At 32.5% G+C, this 13958-nt stretch overlaps 1 long non-coding RNA gene across 1 annotated transcript; it reads left to right on the top strand.

The window, feature by feature from the left end:
* The first annotated feature begins 5651 nt into the window (after positions 1 to 5651).
* On the top strand, positions 5652 to 9661 carry LOC110714541. Its single transcript, XR_002510125.1, has 3 exons — positions 5652 to 8238; positions 8413 to 8512; positions 9262 to 9661. It is a non-coding gene; the product is annotated as an uncharacterized LOC110714541 (long non-coding RNA).
* The last annotated feature ends 4297 nt before the right edge of the window (positions 9662 to 13958 follow it).

Raw genomic sequence — 13958 nt, 5'->3', positions numbered from 1 at the left:
GACGGTCCAACGCCCGTTGAAGGCTGAAGCAGTCTTGGTGTCATGGCCAACTTCCTCATGGTATTGGCAGAATTTGTTTTTGTTCCTTGATTGAATGGAACTTTTCATTGGATTCGGCTTCTCTAGGGACAGCCGGTCCTTAATTTCCATGAGGATGGAGTTGCAGTCCTTGTTAAACTCGTACTTAGGAACATACGGTTTAAATTCTTTCTTCTTCTTCTGGGACGGCTGGTCAGAGTTACTTACCGCCCAAATTTCTTTTCTTTTCTTGCTCTCTTCTTTCTTTTTGGCCGATTGAGCAGGCCGGCTGTCTTTCTACTTGTCAGACTTCTTTGAGTCTGACTGATTACCAGGCGAGCAAAGGTCGGTTGCTTGAATGTAGCTTTCTGCCTCCCTCAGGGCCGCCTGTAAAGTGAAAGCCCCTTTTCTGACTAGGTCGAACTTAAAAGTCGACCCGTCTCTCAGACCCTTGAAAAAGTTTGTAAAAGCTACCTCATCAGACAATCCTTGGATCTGAATTCTAATCAAATTGAACCGCCTGACATAGGAGCGCAGCCCTTCTCTCTCCCCTTACTTAATGGTGCTCAAGTCAAGACTTGTTTTCTTAGCAGTGATGTTCATTGAGAAGTTGGAAGCAAACAGGAAGGCAAGCTTCCTGAATCTATCGATGGACCCGGCTGGCAGATTGCCAAACCATTGTTAGGCAATGCCCTTGTAAGTACATGAGGTTGGTGTATGCCATAAGGTGATCTTCCGGTTGGTGGTGCCGTCATAGGTACCTACCAACACATTTTTAACCTTGGCCGGCTGTGCCGCCTCGGTTATCTCCCGGGTGAACGCAGAAAATTTTTCACCCAGGCGGAGCAGACGGAGCTGCCAGTCCAGTGGCTGGACAGTGTTGTATGCCGCCTGACCTCCGAAGAAGGCCGACTGCATGAAATGAGGAGGATACTGACCGTAGACATGAGAAGGTACATACGGTGCAGTCCCAATCATCTGAGGGCCCGAATGGAGGCTCTCATGCAGGGAAAGTGCATTCCCTGCAGAGGTGTTGTTGAAGCTGTCTGGAAAGTTTGACGTAGAAGCCGATTCAGACAACTGCTGATTCCTCTTGCGGGTGATGATCTCCCGGGCATCAAGAGTTGATTTTTGCTTCCCACCGGCTGTTGAGTCTGGTGGGGATTGTTGGTATTCCTCTTAGGCAGAAGAATTTTTGTAATCCCCCGTATTTTTAAATATTTTATAAATGAAAATTTATTTTATTTATAATATTTATTTGTTATTTTTCATAATTTAATTTCAAAAGTTTCAAATTATTAATCTGGGTCAAAATTATTTGAACAAATTATTTTGTGCACCTTTATTCTACAATTTATGTCCAATCACACAAGCCTAACCCATTTGTTTACTTAATCGACCCATTATTTTTATGAGGCCCAATCTTTCTTTTTACCGTACAATAATTCTCTCCTATAAATAACCCATGAATCTCCAAAAATTTCTCACACAAAAAGGTTAGTCTTATTTTCATCCTCCTTTGTTTCATTATTTTGCTTAATGTTAATTTAATTGTTTTGGGTTTTGATTTTAGTATAAAGATTATATTTTTAGTATCAAATTATATTTTAATGGTATAAAGATTATAAATTTCAGATTATATTTATGTTATAAATTTCATACTTTATGAATTATAAACCTAGGGTTTCAATTTATTGAAAATCATGATTTTAGGGTTTTTATGAACAATTGTTTTAGGGCTTTTATAGTAATGATGTTTTGAAATTTTGGTGATTATAACTACTGATTAGTTTAACTTAATTCCAGATTATTTTGAACACATAGATTCGTGTTTTAATTTTTAGATTTTCGTTCGTTAATATTAATCCCGTTTTAATCCCGATCAGATTCTGAACTCATCCGATTTTGATAAAAAAAGTAGTGTTTTTCATGTGGAAACAACGTTTTAAGATTTTCGGGCAAATTCAGCCTCTAAATATGATTTTCGGGCAGTTTTTGATTTTAACGAAGTTTTTTTATACTGAACATATTATCCTTGAGTTTGATTAATAAAATTAATTATGTTTAAAGTTAATTAAGCATAAATATATGTTTTTATTGAAGTTTTAAGTGTTGGAAATAGTTTTGAAGTACTACTTTTGATGTTTTATAAAGAGGGTTTAATCACCCATTAAAAAGGGAGATTATTAGGGGTTTTTATATAATTTTCAGATTTTTATTAGACTTTGAACTTGCTGTAATTTCATGTATAAGAGTGTATTTTAAGGTTTTTATGAAGAAAATTTAAAGAACTATATATAAGCCTTTAATTTTAACTAAAGGGAAGGTTTTAAAGTGTTGTTTGATTTGGATTTTGAAGGTTTTAAATTAAGTTAGTATTGCTGTAAATTTGATTGATTGGGTATTGATTGAGATGTTATTATTTGGCTTAGGAGAGGAGTTTATTGAAGGTGATTTCTAGTTAGTAAAGTGGCATACCAATTCGTTTGCTCAAGGTACGTACAAGTTACGAAACCTTTCTTTTAGGTGCATGTTTAAGGACGACGGATCGAGAACTTAGTATCATGTATAGGGATGACTGAGTTAAATTGTTTGGTTATACATTGTGAATTTCGTATGACGTGCACTATTTTATATTGCAAGTATTATTTGTGCTCTAATTATGCAAGGTGCGCTTAGAGGTAAAGGTATATGATTGGTGTAATGATTAATTTATTACTCATTCATGATTATGCAAGCAGGATGAGTAAAGGAAGAATTTAAGTCTTCTAAGACGAGGTTAAGGTTTTGGGGTGCCTTATGCACTCAAGGTGTTTATACACCGAGGTAGTAAAGGAATAAATAATAAATGTTGCTTGCCACTAATAAATCAAGAATTGAAATTGAAAAGCTGTTTTACTTGATTGAATTGATATTGGATTGATTGTATTGTTATGCATATGAGTCATCACCAAGTCTAAACCTATAAATCACGTAAAGTGCAAGATGGATGAGCAATAAAACTCTGGATTGGTGCACTTCTGGAGTAATGACAATGAGGGGTTGGGGTACATGGGGTATTAGCCGTGTACTTTTCTCGAGGCCGTCTGATCTACGAGTCTCTTATTTCAAATATTTTTCAAAACTAGGAGTTAGGTGAGATCTCATACTAACTACGGTCACGGAGTCGCGCCCGTGGTCGTTGGATGTTTATTGATGTTTCCGAAAGGAGGCATGGGGTTTTTCTTTTATTGATGTTCCAAATGGAGCATGGGTTGGACAACCTTGTCTATTGCGTAATCCAATGAATAAAAATAATGATTTACCTATTATTAATTAATGGAGTCTTAGTAATATATATAGTTGAGTCGTGTGTTGAGTCTATAATTTAATGATGCATGATGATTGATTATTAGTAGCATGTTATGGATTTCTTAATTTATTTTGCAGCTTGTATGTACTCAGCTTTGCTGATTGCGTGCTTTGTGTGTCTTTCTTTGGTCATGGACTTCGCCTTTCAATGACCCTGTGACGATCCAATTTTTACACTTGTAAAATTGGGGAGCAGAATTACCACAGGTTCTTACACATGCAGCATTCATCAGGGTTGTGGGATCTTGAGTAGAGAGTTGGTTGTTTGCTTTTTATTTCTTTTGCAAGTTTGAATTTATTTTAATTCGATTTTATTCGACACTATTTCTTTTGGGTTTGAATTTATTTGAACACTGAATTTAATCACTTACTACTTTTATTGGGTTTTGAATAAGGGCCTTAATGGTTCCAATTTGTATGACTTAATTTGGTTTCTTTCGTTGGTTTTGAAACTTATTTATAACTGATTTAGTTTTTCCGCTGCTATTTTCTAATAAAGCCTTAACGTTTGAACACGTGGCGGTAGCACGCCAGTAATTCTCTTGAATATTGTTCAGGGTCCTCAGAGGTTTAAAGAGAGAATTATTGGGGTGTTACAATTTTGGACCAATCAATGGTCCCGGCTGCCTTCTCCTTTGGATGAGGAGTTGGCTGCCGATCTCTGACTGACTTCCCCTTTTCCAGAGGAGTCTTCTTTGCCGACTGACCCCTACTTGGGCCAACCCGGCTCTTAGTGATCAGTTCTTTAATTTCACCCCTGAAACTTGTCATGAACCTCATGAGTTCGTCTCGGGTGACGGGTGCTGATCCAGCTGTCGTGTGGGTTTCCCCTTCCGGCTGCCTAGGATGTCGACTGCTACCCGCCTAGGTGGCACCCCGCTCCAGAGTGTCTCTGGGCCGGATGCGCTTGGTTATCAGAGAGCCATCATTGGCTGTATAAGTGTATAAGTTTCGACCTGAGGATGTTTCATCCTCCTGGTCTGTGGGTCATCACCCAGACGGTTAGGAGGTGGTACGGACTCTTGAACCATCTTCGAGGTACTCTCCCCACAGACGGCGCCAAATGTTTTGGGTGTTTTTTTTCCCTCGGGAGAGTTACGTCACGAAGTCTGGTCCGGCTGAGTTGTACCTGCAAAACAACGGAGACTCCGGGTTGTTGGAGCTCCGCCTCCGACGATCAAGTTAGTAACTTGAAAGGGAATAAAGAATGCGGAAATTTAGGTGGGGATCTGCTTGGATTCCAAGCTCAGATGTTTCTCTGATGAGAGAGAATGTGGGTGTAATAAATGATTGAATCCCCCAAAAGTGGGGAAATATCTACCTATTTATAGGGTCATTGGAGAATGTGCCCCTATCTAGGTCACTTGACCTAGATTTTAGTGGGCTGCGTCGTTTTACGACGCTTTTTGGGATTTGGGCCCTTGAAGGCCGCCATTTCAGAGATGTATCCAAGGGGGCCATGTGTCAAAAGGATATTAAGCCACGTGGGCCATCCTGAACTCGACACGTGGCCTCCTCTCATTGGTCCACGTGTCTAGGGTATTTTTACCCTAAACAGATTCTGTATAGGGTGTTCTAAAGTGTGAAAGATCTATGATTTTTGTTTGAACTTAAAGAATATTATGCCCCGAAGGAAACTGGTATCCGAGAGCTTAATATTCTACTATATTTGTTGGTTTATCCAGGCAAATTTTTGGGTATTTTGCTGCTATATAATTCTCAGCAGGTAGAGTGTAGTACATACCTTTAGCTGATGTGTAATACTTTCTCTACAGTTAGAATTTAATATATACCTTCTGTTGTGTAATGCTTTATCTGCAGTTAGAATGTAGTACATAGTACATACCATCTTCTATTGTGTAATGCTTGCTTTAAATACTGCCTCTTACCTAGATTATTTTGAAATCATGTATGAGAACTATACTTTGTTCAAGTTATGATGACTTACATTTGATTTTTAATTTCCAGAACAATATAATCATGAGCACATATTTAGTATTCTTCGATTTTTAAAGGTGCAACCATGGGGAAATTGGGCATCGTACTCTTCTGCTCCTTTTCTTTTCCATATTTGGAAGATTTTTATATGAAATATAGAAACTATTTGTTCATTAGTTTAGTAAAGTTGCTTAATGGAAGATTAAAACTTGTGCCTTCTAACAAATTTCTTTTTATTTTATTTTTATTATTTTAAGGTTGGATTATGAACTTCTGGAACTAGGCGAGCTAGGTATATATATATATATATATATATATATATATATATATATATATATATATATGCTCTAGGAAATGACTAAACTTTGCAAACTTATAAAAGAATGGAGAAAGAACGAATAGGTTCATTTTTAAGAGGCCATTTCTAGAGTGAAATTGAGGATGGTTATAAAATACATTAAATATAATTACAAAAGAAAATGGGGTAGGAGGCAATTAGGATTAAACTAACTAAAGTGTTCAAACTGTAAAATAGGAGCTAAATGGAGGAAAAGGTATCAAAAAGCTTTGAGGAAGAATGATAGGAAGGAGAAAAAAGATACTACGTAGTAAAGATGGAGAAATATGTAAGAGAAGATAACACACAATGAAAAGGAAGGAAAAAAATGAAGAGAACTATAAGAAGAGTGATAAAAAGAGAAGATGGGAGTAGGAACAAGTAGGAATTGACTTTATAAGCCAAACCTAAAACAGAGAGAAATAACAATAAAAAGAAAAGCATTGTTAAAGCCATTTTTTAAGTATATTTGAGGAATTTAATTTGTAATTTAATTTTCTTTTCATTAAATTTCATTATCATTTGGTAATTATTTTGTTGTTTTTTCTTCTTTTGTGGCAAGGCTTGCCAAATTGATGGCCACATAAGCGTTTTTTTATATAAAAAGAAAAAGAAATGGCTACATAAGTGTTTTTTTTTTAGGGGGAAATGGCTACATAAGCTAATTACAGTTTCTTAAACTAATTTCTTAAGAGACATAGAGCACTTAAGAGGATCATTTAACAAAAATAGTGATACCACTTAAGAAAGATCACTTAAGAAATTAAGAGAAATTAGCTTAGAAAAAAGTTAATAAATTCCATATATATAGAGAGAGAGCACTTATCACTTAAGAAGAAAGACCACGCACTCAAGAAGAAAGAAAGATCATTCAGGAAGAAAGATCACCTAAAAAAGGTCAATTAAGAAGGAAGATCAATTTAGAATAAAGGTAACTTAAGAAAAGAAAGATCCCCTAAGAAAATCAAGAGACCACTTAAGAAAAATCACTTAAGAAAATCAAAGCGGTCATAGAAATTAGCTTAAAATAGTGAGGGAGTGAGAAAGAAACCATTTAAGAAAGATCACTTATGAAAAAAGATCATTTAAGAAAATCAAGGAAATTATCTTAAGAATCAGGGCAATAAGCTAAGGAAAAAGGCTTACTAAAATGTGTGTGCGAGATAGAGATCACTTAAAAAATCATGGAAATAGCTTGAGAGAGAGAGAGAGACCTCTTATGAAGGATCATTTAAGAAAATCAAGTCAATTAGTTAATATGTGTGTGTGTGTGTGTCTGAGAGGGAGAGAGAGAGAGAGATGCCACTTATTAAAGACCACTTAAGAAAATTAGGGGCATTAGCTTTAGAGAGATAGAAATACCATTTAAGAAAGTTCATATAAGGCAATAAGAACTATAAGATTGGGAAAATAGAGGGTACACAACACCCAACGAGGGAAGAAGAGATAGGAAAAAATTTACCAGAAGTGATAAAAAGATATGGAAAAGCTAACATGAATTGACTTTATATAAATCAACAAATAACACCATAAAAACAATTTGGATATAAATTTAATTAATACTTTTAATATCAACAAAACTACAAAAAAAAAAAAAATCCTAATATATTTTTTTAAAGTAAAAGGAGGAAATATTGAATCTCTTTAAGAAAGCATTATAAGAGGCAATAATCTAAGGCATATTATGGTAGTTGGTAAACTTAAGGAATTTTTCTAGGTTTCACATAAGGCATTGAATAAAAAGAAATTTTTTAGGATTGTTAGATGCTATATTTATTATATAGAATATGTTGTATGAATTTCAGTTATTGAGTAAATAAATTGTGAAACTTTGTCACATATAAAAATTTAAAATTCGCTTAGACTAATCTTTAGTTTTATTCTAATGTTTTAAATAATTGTTATAATTTTCTTAAGCGTTTGAATATGGGATTGGTTTCTAACTTTGATTTGAAAAAAGATACTTAATAATGGTGTTTTAGAGTTCATTCTCTGTCTTATATTTTAGATAGGAGTTCATGATAGATTTCAGGTTTAATTGTATTTGAGAGTATTGTTATGTATGAGATCATTTCTGTTTTATGAGATTTGGTTTAATGGTTTTGGGTTTAATCTACAGTTGTACCAGTTTGACACTGGTTACGAACAAAACAAAGGTTATTGTCATGTCATTACAGTTGGATTTTGATTAGAAAAGTTACATTTAACTGCTCAACATAATTAAAGCAGTCACCAAGAAAATGCCAGAAGTTAAGAAGCAAGAGCATCAGAACAGTACTTCTGTTTTGATTGGAAATTATAATAAACATAATGAATAATAAAATCTCACATCTTAAACAGTAGCTGATATTGTTAACCTATGCTTTCGTTTTGTGTTGTGACAGATTTGTGATAGAATATGTATCCACATGATGAAAATGGAAATGGTAATTGATCAGCAGAAGCTTTGTCTCCGCCTCCAACAGAAATTCTTCCAGATATAGTACCAATTAAGGCTGAACCAGATCCGCACAAAGAAGAAACGTGACCCTATGGCTATATGCGGCAGTGGGATCAAAGGTCAAAAGATTCAGCTGCTTCGTAATCGCTTCAAAGTAAATATTACTAATGTCTAGGGCTATTTCTTTCATTATCCTTGAAAATTTTACAGAGGTTACAATAGAACATTTAATCATATAACAAGATTAATCACTTTATACTATTTTGTTTGCATAATCAATTTTGTGATTATGTGTAATTGCATGGTTTGCATTTGTTGTTTTAAACAGGACACTGGACCTAAGTTAGCTTAAGGAAGGGAGCCCAAAACCAAATCCAAAAAGCACGGGAAAATCAACTCTAAAGAAGATTATGGTTCTCTTATCAAGGGTAAGTCCCTTTCAGAATTCAGAATCTATCAGTTTTTTTAAAAAAAAATAAAAAATTTTTTTTGGGTAATCAAGAAAAATTTAGTTGTTTGCATCAGTATTTAGTTTGTATTACTATTATATGTTTTATTACGTTTGTCAATGCTTCCTTGTCATGTAAGCCTACATGTTAGGGATTAGGAAAAAGTAATCACATGAGATTATCTACAGACTAAAGTAGTATAAATTTGCTGCTTTTGCTGAAATAATGATGCTTTTTGTAAGAAAAGAAGTAAGAAGAAACCATTTTTCCATCTGAAAATATGGATAGTATTTTGAAAAGTTGATAGTAATTTCCACATAAGTTTCTCCTCAAGGAAACAAGTCCGAAACCTAGGGTCGGTTAATAATTAGATGTGTACAATTTAATTGTATATAATATGTTGCTTGTAAACACACATCATTATTATATTAGACAAATACAAAGTAATGTATATGGTTCAAATATAGGTAGATTTTTATCTCCTTATATTTTCACTTCAAGATATTTGTGAAGAATTTAGTCCACAAACAATAGCATTAGATCAGATGTAAAACTATAAAAGAAATTAATTAATGCATGTCTCAGTGGCATTGGGGCCATTCTCAGGTTTCCTGTTCTAAACATAGTTTTGTCTGTATTATCTATGAATTATGGTAAATTTTCTCCAATTAACCCCTGTAATTTGCATAGTTTTAATTCTTGTTATAAATACATATTTGTGCTATTAGGTAAAACTAGGGAAATTTCTGCTTGTCTGGTGAAAAGGCTAATGCTTCAGCTGAAAAACCTTCGGGTTCAGAGAAGTAGAAAGAAGATCTTGAAGCAACAATTTTCTTGCTTTGCAGCCACGTTAGAGTTTACTCCTATATTCCTGAAATAGCTAATATTCTTAAGGGGATTGCTTTGCTGCAAGTTTGTGAGAACAAATGGGCTGCTGTGAGCTTAGATTTCCCAAATTGAGAAATGCAACTAATGAAGTATTGCTTAATTTATACTATGTAACTTATATTTTTTTTTTTTTATGGAAATCAGTTAGATTCTTGAATAAATTTTCTCTACGGGACATCTGAAAAAAAAGACATTGAGACTTGTTTGTAACTTATAATGAAGGACTAGGCATGAACTTTATTTTCAATGTTGCAGTTTTGTACTGTTTCATATCAACATTTATAATCATCTGTGATTAGTTTTCTGTAATTGTCATCTTAATTTGAGGTGATAAAAGTATAATTTTAATCAAGAAAATATGAATAGTATGTTTGTTACTCCGTAGTTAACAAGATGGTGCCCTAAGCCAATTCAATTTCGTGCAATATTCTAGGTAATCCTGTATGCGCCAGCATTATACTGGTATAAGGACAGTTAAATTTTATTCATCAATTTTTAATTGTTACAAATATGAAAAATGCTCTATTGCAGTTTACTTTATATTTGCCAATTTTCAAGTTATGAGGATGGATTGATGAACTGAGAGTTCGATGGGTGTGCTTTTAACATATTTTAGTTTGATGAATCAATTATTCATAAATTTGCATATTTACACATAAACTATGTGAAGGTCTTATATATATAGTTTAGTTTTTTATATCGAGTAACCTATTATGGTGCTAATATTATAATTTGTATACATCGCCTCTACTGAGGTGACTCTGTAAAGTCAAGATTTGAAATGGATGGATTTGTTTGATTTGAAATTATTTATTTTAGGTTTATAATTTAGATTTTGGCAATCAAAATCTATACTACTCTATTGCATGCCTATTTATTTTGTAGGTTGGTTTCTAATACAGAGTGCATAATAGTCTATATAAATCTTTAATTTCTTCATATTATTTTGCTCAATTTATGGAGTCGATTTCTTATTATTAAACAACTATAATTATTACACCATCCTATTAATATCACCTCAACGAAATACGTTGAATATTTTTGTTGGTTAGTACTTACGATGTAGTTATTGTGTTGATATATTGGATGATACACCTATCACGCATTTGTAATATTTTAAGGAACTAAAGATGGGAAGAGAGAGATCATTTAAGAAAACTAAGGAAATTATCTTAGGGGAAAGAAAAATGACTTAAGATAGAAAAAAAACAAAAAAAAATTAGGACAATTAGCTTAGGAAATAGACTTACTAAAATGCACGCGAGATAGATAGAGAGACTACTTATGAAAGAACACTTAAGAAAATAAGACAATTAGCTTAAGAGAAAGAGATCACTAAAGAAAATCAAATCAATAAATATAGGGGAGAGAGAGAGAGAGACCAATTAAGAAAAATCACTTATGAAAATTAGGACAATTAGCTTTGGAGAAAAGACCAATTAAGAAGAAAAAAAAGGGGGGGGGGGGCAATGAACTTAGAAAACCACAATTATTAGCTTAGGAAAAGGTTTTACTAAAATGCTTAAGAAAACACAATTAACTTAAGAAAAAACGATTACCTTCCTTAAAATAAGGGGTAAGCTGACATGTATTGCCTTTATAATATCAACAAAACCATAAAACAATTTGGATATAATTATAATATTAGCAAAACCAAAATTATTACTTTCAATGCTATTTTTTTTTTTAAATTAACATATAGAAGGAAATATTGAGTCATTCTAAGAGAGAGGAACCACTTAAGAAATATCACTTAATAAAATAAAAGAAATTAACATAAGAAAAAAGACTTCCTAAATGCTAGAAAGAGATCACTTAAGAAAGATCACTGAAGAAGAAAAGTCGCTTCTTTTTTTTTGAGGAATCAAGAGACCATTTTTTTTGATGTAAAAGTAGGATCACTTTTTAAAAATAAACAACACATAATAAAATCAAGAGACCATTTTAAAAAGATCACTTAAGAAAATCAGGGTAATAAAGGAAATTAGCTTAGGAGATAGAGATGGACCACATAAGAGAGATACTACGTATCACTTAAGTAAGTTAGGGCAATTAGCTTAAGAAATTAAAACTCTTTTTACCTAGGAAAAAGGCTTATAAAAATGGCAGAGAGAGAGAGGACCACACAACAAATATCACTTAAGAATAACATGGCAACTAGCTTAAGAGAGAGAAAAAAAAAAAGCCCACTTTAAAAAAATCAAGTCAATTGTCAATGGAAAAGACTTACTAAGATGTTGGACCATTTAGGCTTATTGTGTTTTCTTGAGCTAATTTCTGAAGAAAAAACACTTGAGAGAAAGATCACATATAAAAGATCTCTAAGAGGGAGAATGACCACTTAAGAAATCATCAAATGATACTATCATCGTATTAATAGGCATCTTGTATTATTAAGAAATCAAACTTATTAGGTTACTCTTTTCTAATACAATGTTTTTACTTCTTTATGATATGATGACTATTATGAAATCAGTGGGTGTTATTAGACCTAAGATTTTAAATGGATTGTTATTTTGAACGACACAACACATTATGATGGCTGGAATTCTAAATTCTAACTAACAAGAAAATATTTAAAGACTTGAGAGCTTCATTATCTAAAATCTAGCAGAATTTGTAAATTAAAAATACCTTTAATCATAACAATTTAAATGCATATAAAATTTAAACACTTCACAAACAATAATTGAGTTTGGCATAGCTTGGAGAATGCCCTTTGTTTTTCTAGCTTTAAATGTTTCCCTATAACATTGGTTGTATCAATTTAAATGCATACAAAATTTATACACTTCGCAAACAAAATTAACATGTAACAATTCCATCGTATACATAATTTACGGACAATTATTGCCTCCATTGGGGGACCGCGCGCGCAGCGCGCGGTGCCACAATTAGTATATTAAAAAGTGATCCTAAAACAGAATATGTGACACATGTCACCTTTTAAAGCCTTACAAACATGACTTGTCAGCTTCACAACATGTATTGGATTTGAGAACTAAAAAATTCTTATACAAAGACTTGAACTCGAGACAAACAAGTCTTAAGTTACAAGTCTTATCATCTTAGAGCCTGTTCTCATTGACTGAACTCAGCTGAACTGAACTGAACTGAATTGAGCTGAATTGAACTGAACTGAACTAAGCAGAGCTGAACTGAACTGAATTGAAATGAATATTTTATAAGAGAAGGAAATTAGGAGCTGAACTGAACTGAACTGAACTGAACTGAGCTGAACTGAACTGAACTAAACTGAATTTCAACGTAAGAGAACATGCCCTTAGCCATTTTTTTTTTTTGTTTTTCTACCCAAAAAATTACAATTAACTTAGATAATATACTTAGTGTTAATACTATTTGTTTCCATTATGTAACGATCGTAATATGATTTAACAACTTAAAGTATAATGTTTGGAAACTTTGAATTATTTTGGATTTGATGAAAAATAATAATTTTATTTTTCTATTTAATAGTCAATAGTTGTTGAATGTCTTTAAATCATCATAATATATCATATATTGAATTTGGTTCCCTATACAAATCTTTTTCAAGTAATGAAATTTCAAGATGATTATTAAGTATCAAGAAAAATGATTAGCAGACTAAACAAGTCCAAATAGCAACCCGGGGCATTGCTCGGGCTTTACACTAGTTAAAAAATTATTTTACGTATGTGAGAGATTAAAATTTATCAAAAATAAAACTTTAAAACAACTTTTTTTTAATTTTAATAAATCAATTCGAAATCACTTACCTAACATCTAAAGAGTTACGTTTATGCATTGTCGCCTATATGGCGCAACAGTTGGCGAAAACTTGGAATGTTAAGTGTCGTTGTCTTGTGGTATGACCGTGGCTTTATTGGACCTTATTCACTTCACCTTATTTTTACAAGCTGTGAGACACACGCAAATTGCGTTTGCAACATAAGAAATTAATATGCATGACTACTCGATTCTTTTTTTTTTTCCCCTAAAATATTATCTACCTTATTCTAATAAAAAAATATTAGTGGGTTTATAAATTGATGAAATCATAAAGGTTAAAAGGTAAGATATGAGTACATTATAATGTTCATGCAAAATATGATTTCCCTAAAAAAAAATAAAAAAAAATAAATTAAAGGGTGGTAGTTTTTTTGTTTTTATTTTTGTTTTTTAAAATAAATGGTAGTTATATTTTTTAAATTATGGTAGTTTTCTTTTGAAAATTATAAAAGATGAAAGGGGTATTTTAGGAAAGTGAAATTTATCACCCAAAACCCCCTTTCACTTTATATATTACTATAGATTAAAGTTATTGTTTTTTTTTTATTGAATTGACATTATTTTCACTAAAGTAAAAATTAGTTTTACTAAAGCGAAATTAATTTCCTTAATTAGAAATTTTACTAAATATTTTTCAAGGTGAATTGAATAGGACAAATCCTGTTCTGATTTAGAGCTAAATTGATCTGAACTGAATTGAATAGAGCTGAACTAAATATTTTATGAGTGGAGCAAAATTAAAAACTGAAAAGAATTGAACTAAAAT

Source organism: Chenopodium quinoa, unplaced genomic scaffold (genome assembly GCF_001683475.1).
Source record: "Chenopodium quinoa cultivar QQ74 unplaced genomic scaffold, ASM168347v1, whole genome shotgun sequence".
NCBI classification, from domain to species: Eukaryota; Viridiplantae; Streptophyta; class Magnoliopsida; order Caryophyllales; family Amaranthaceae; genus Chenopodium; species Chenopodium quinoa.
Note: the sequence above shows the minus strand (reverse complement) of the source record. Positions and strands in the feature narration are given on the sequence as shown.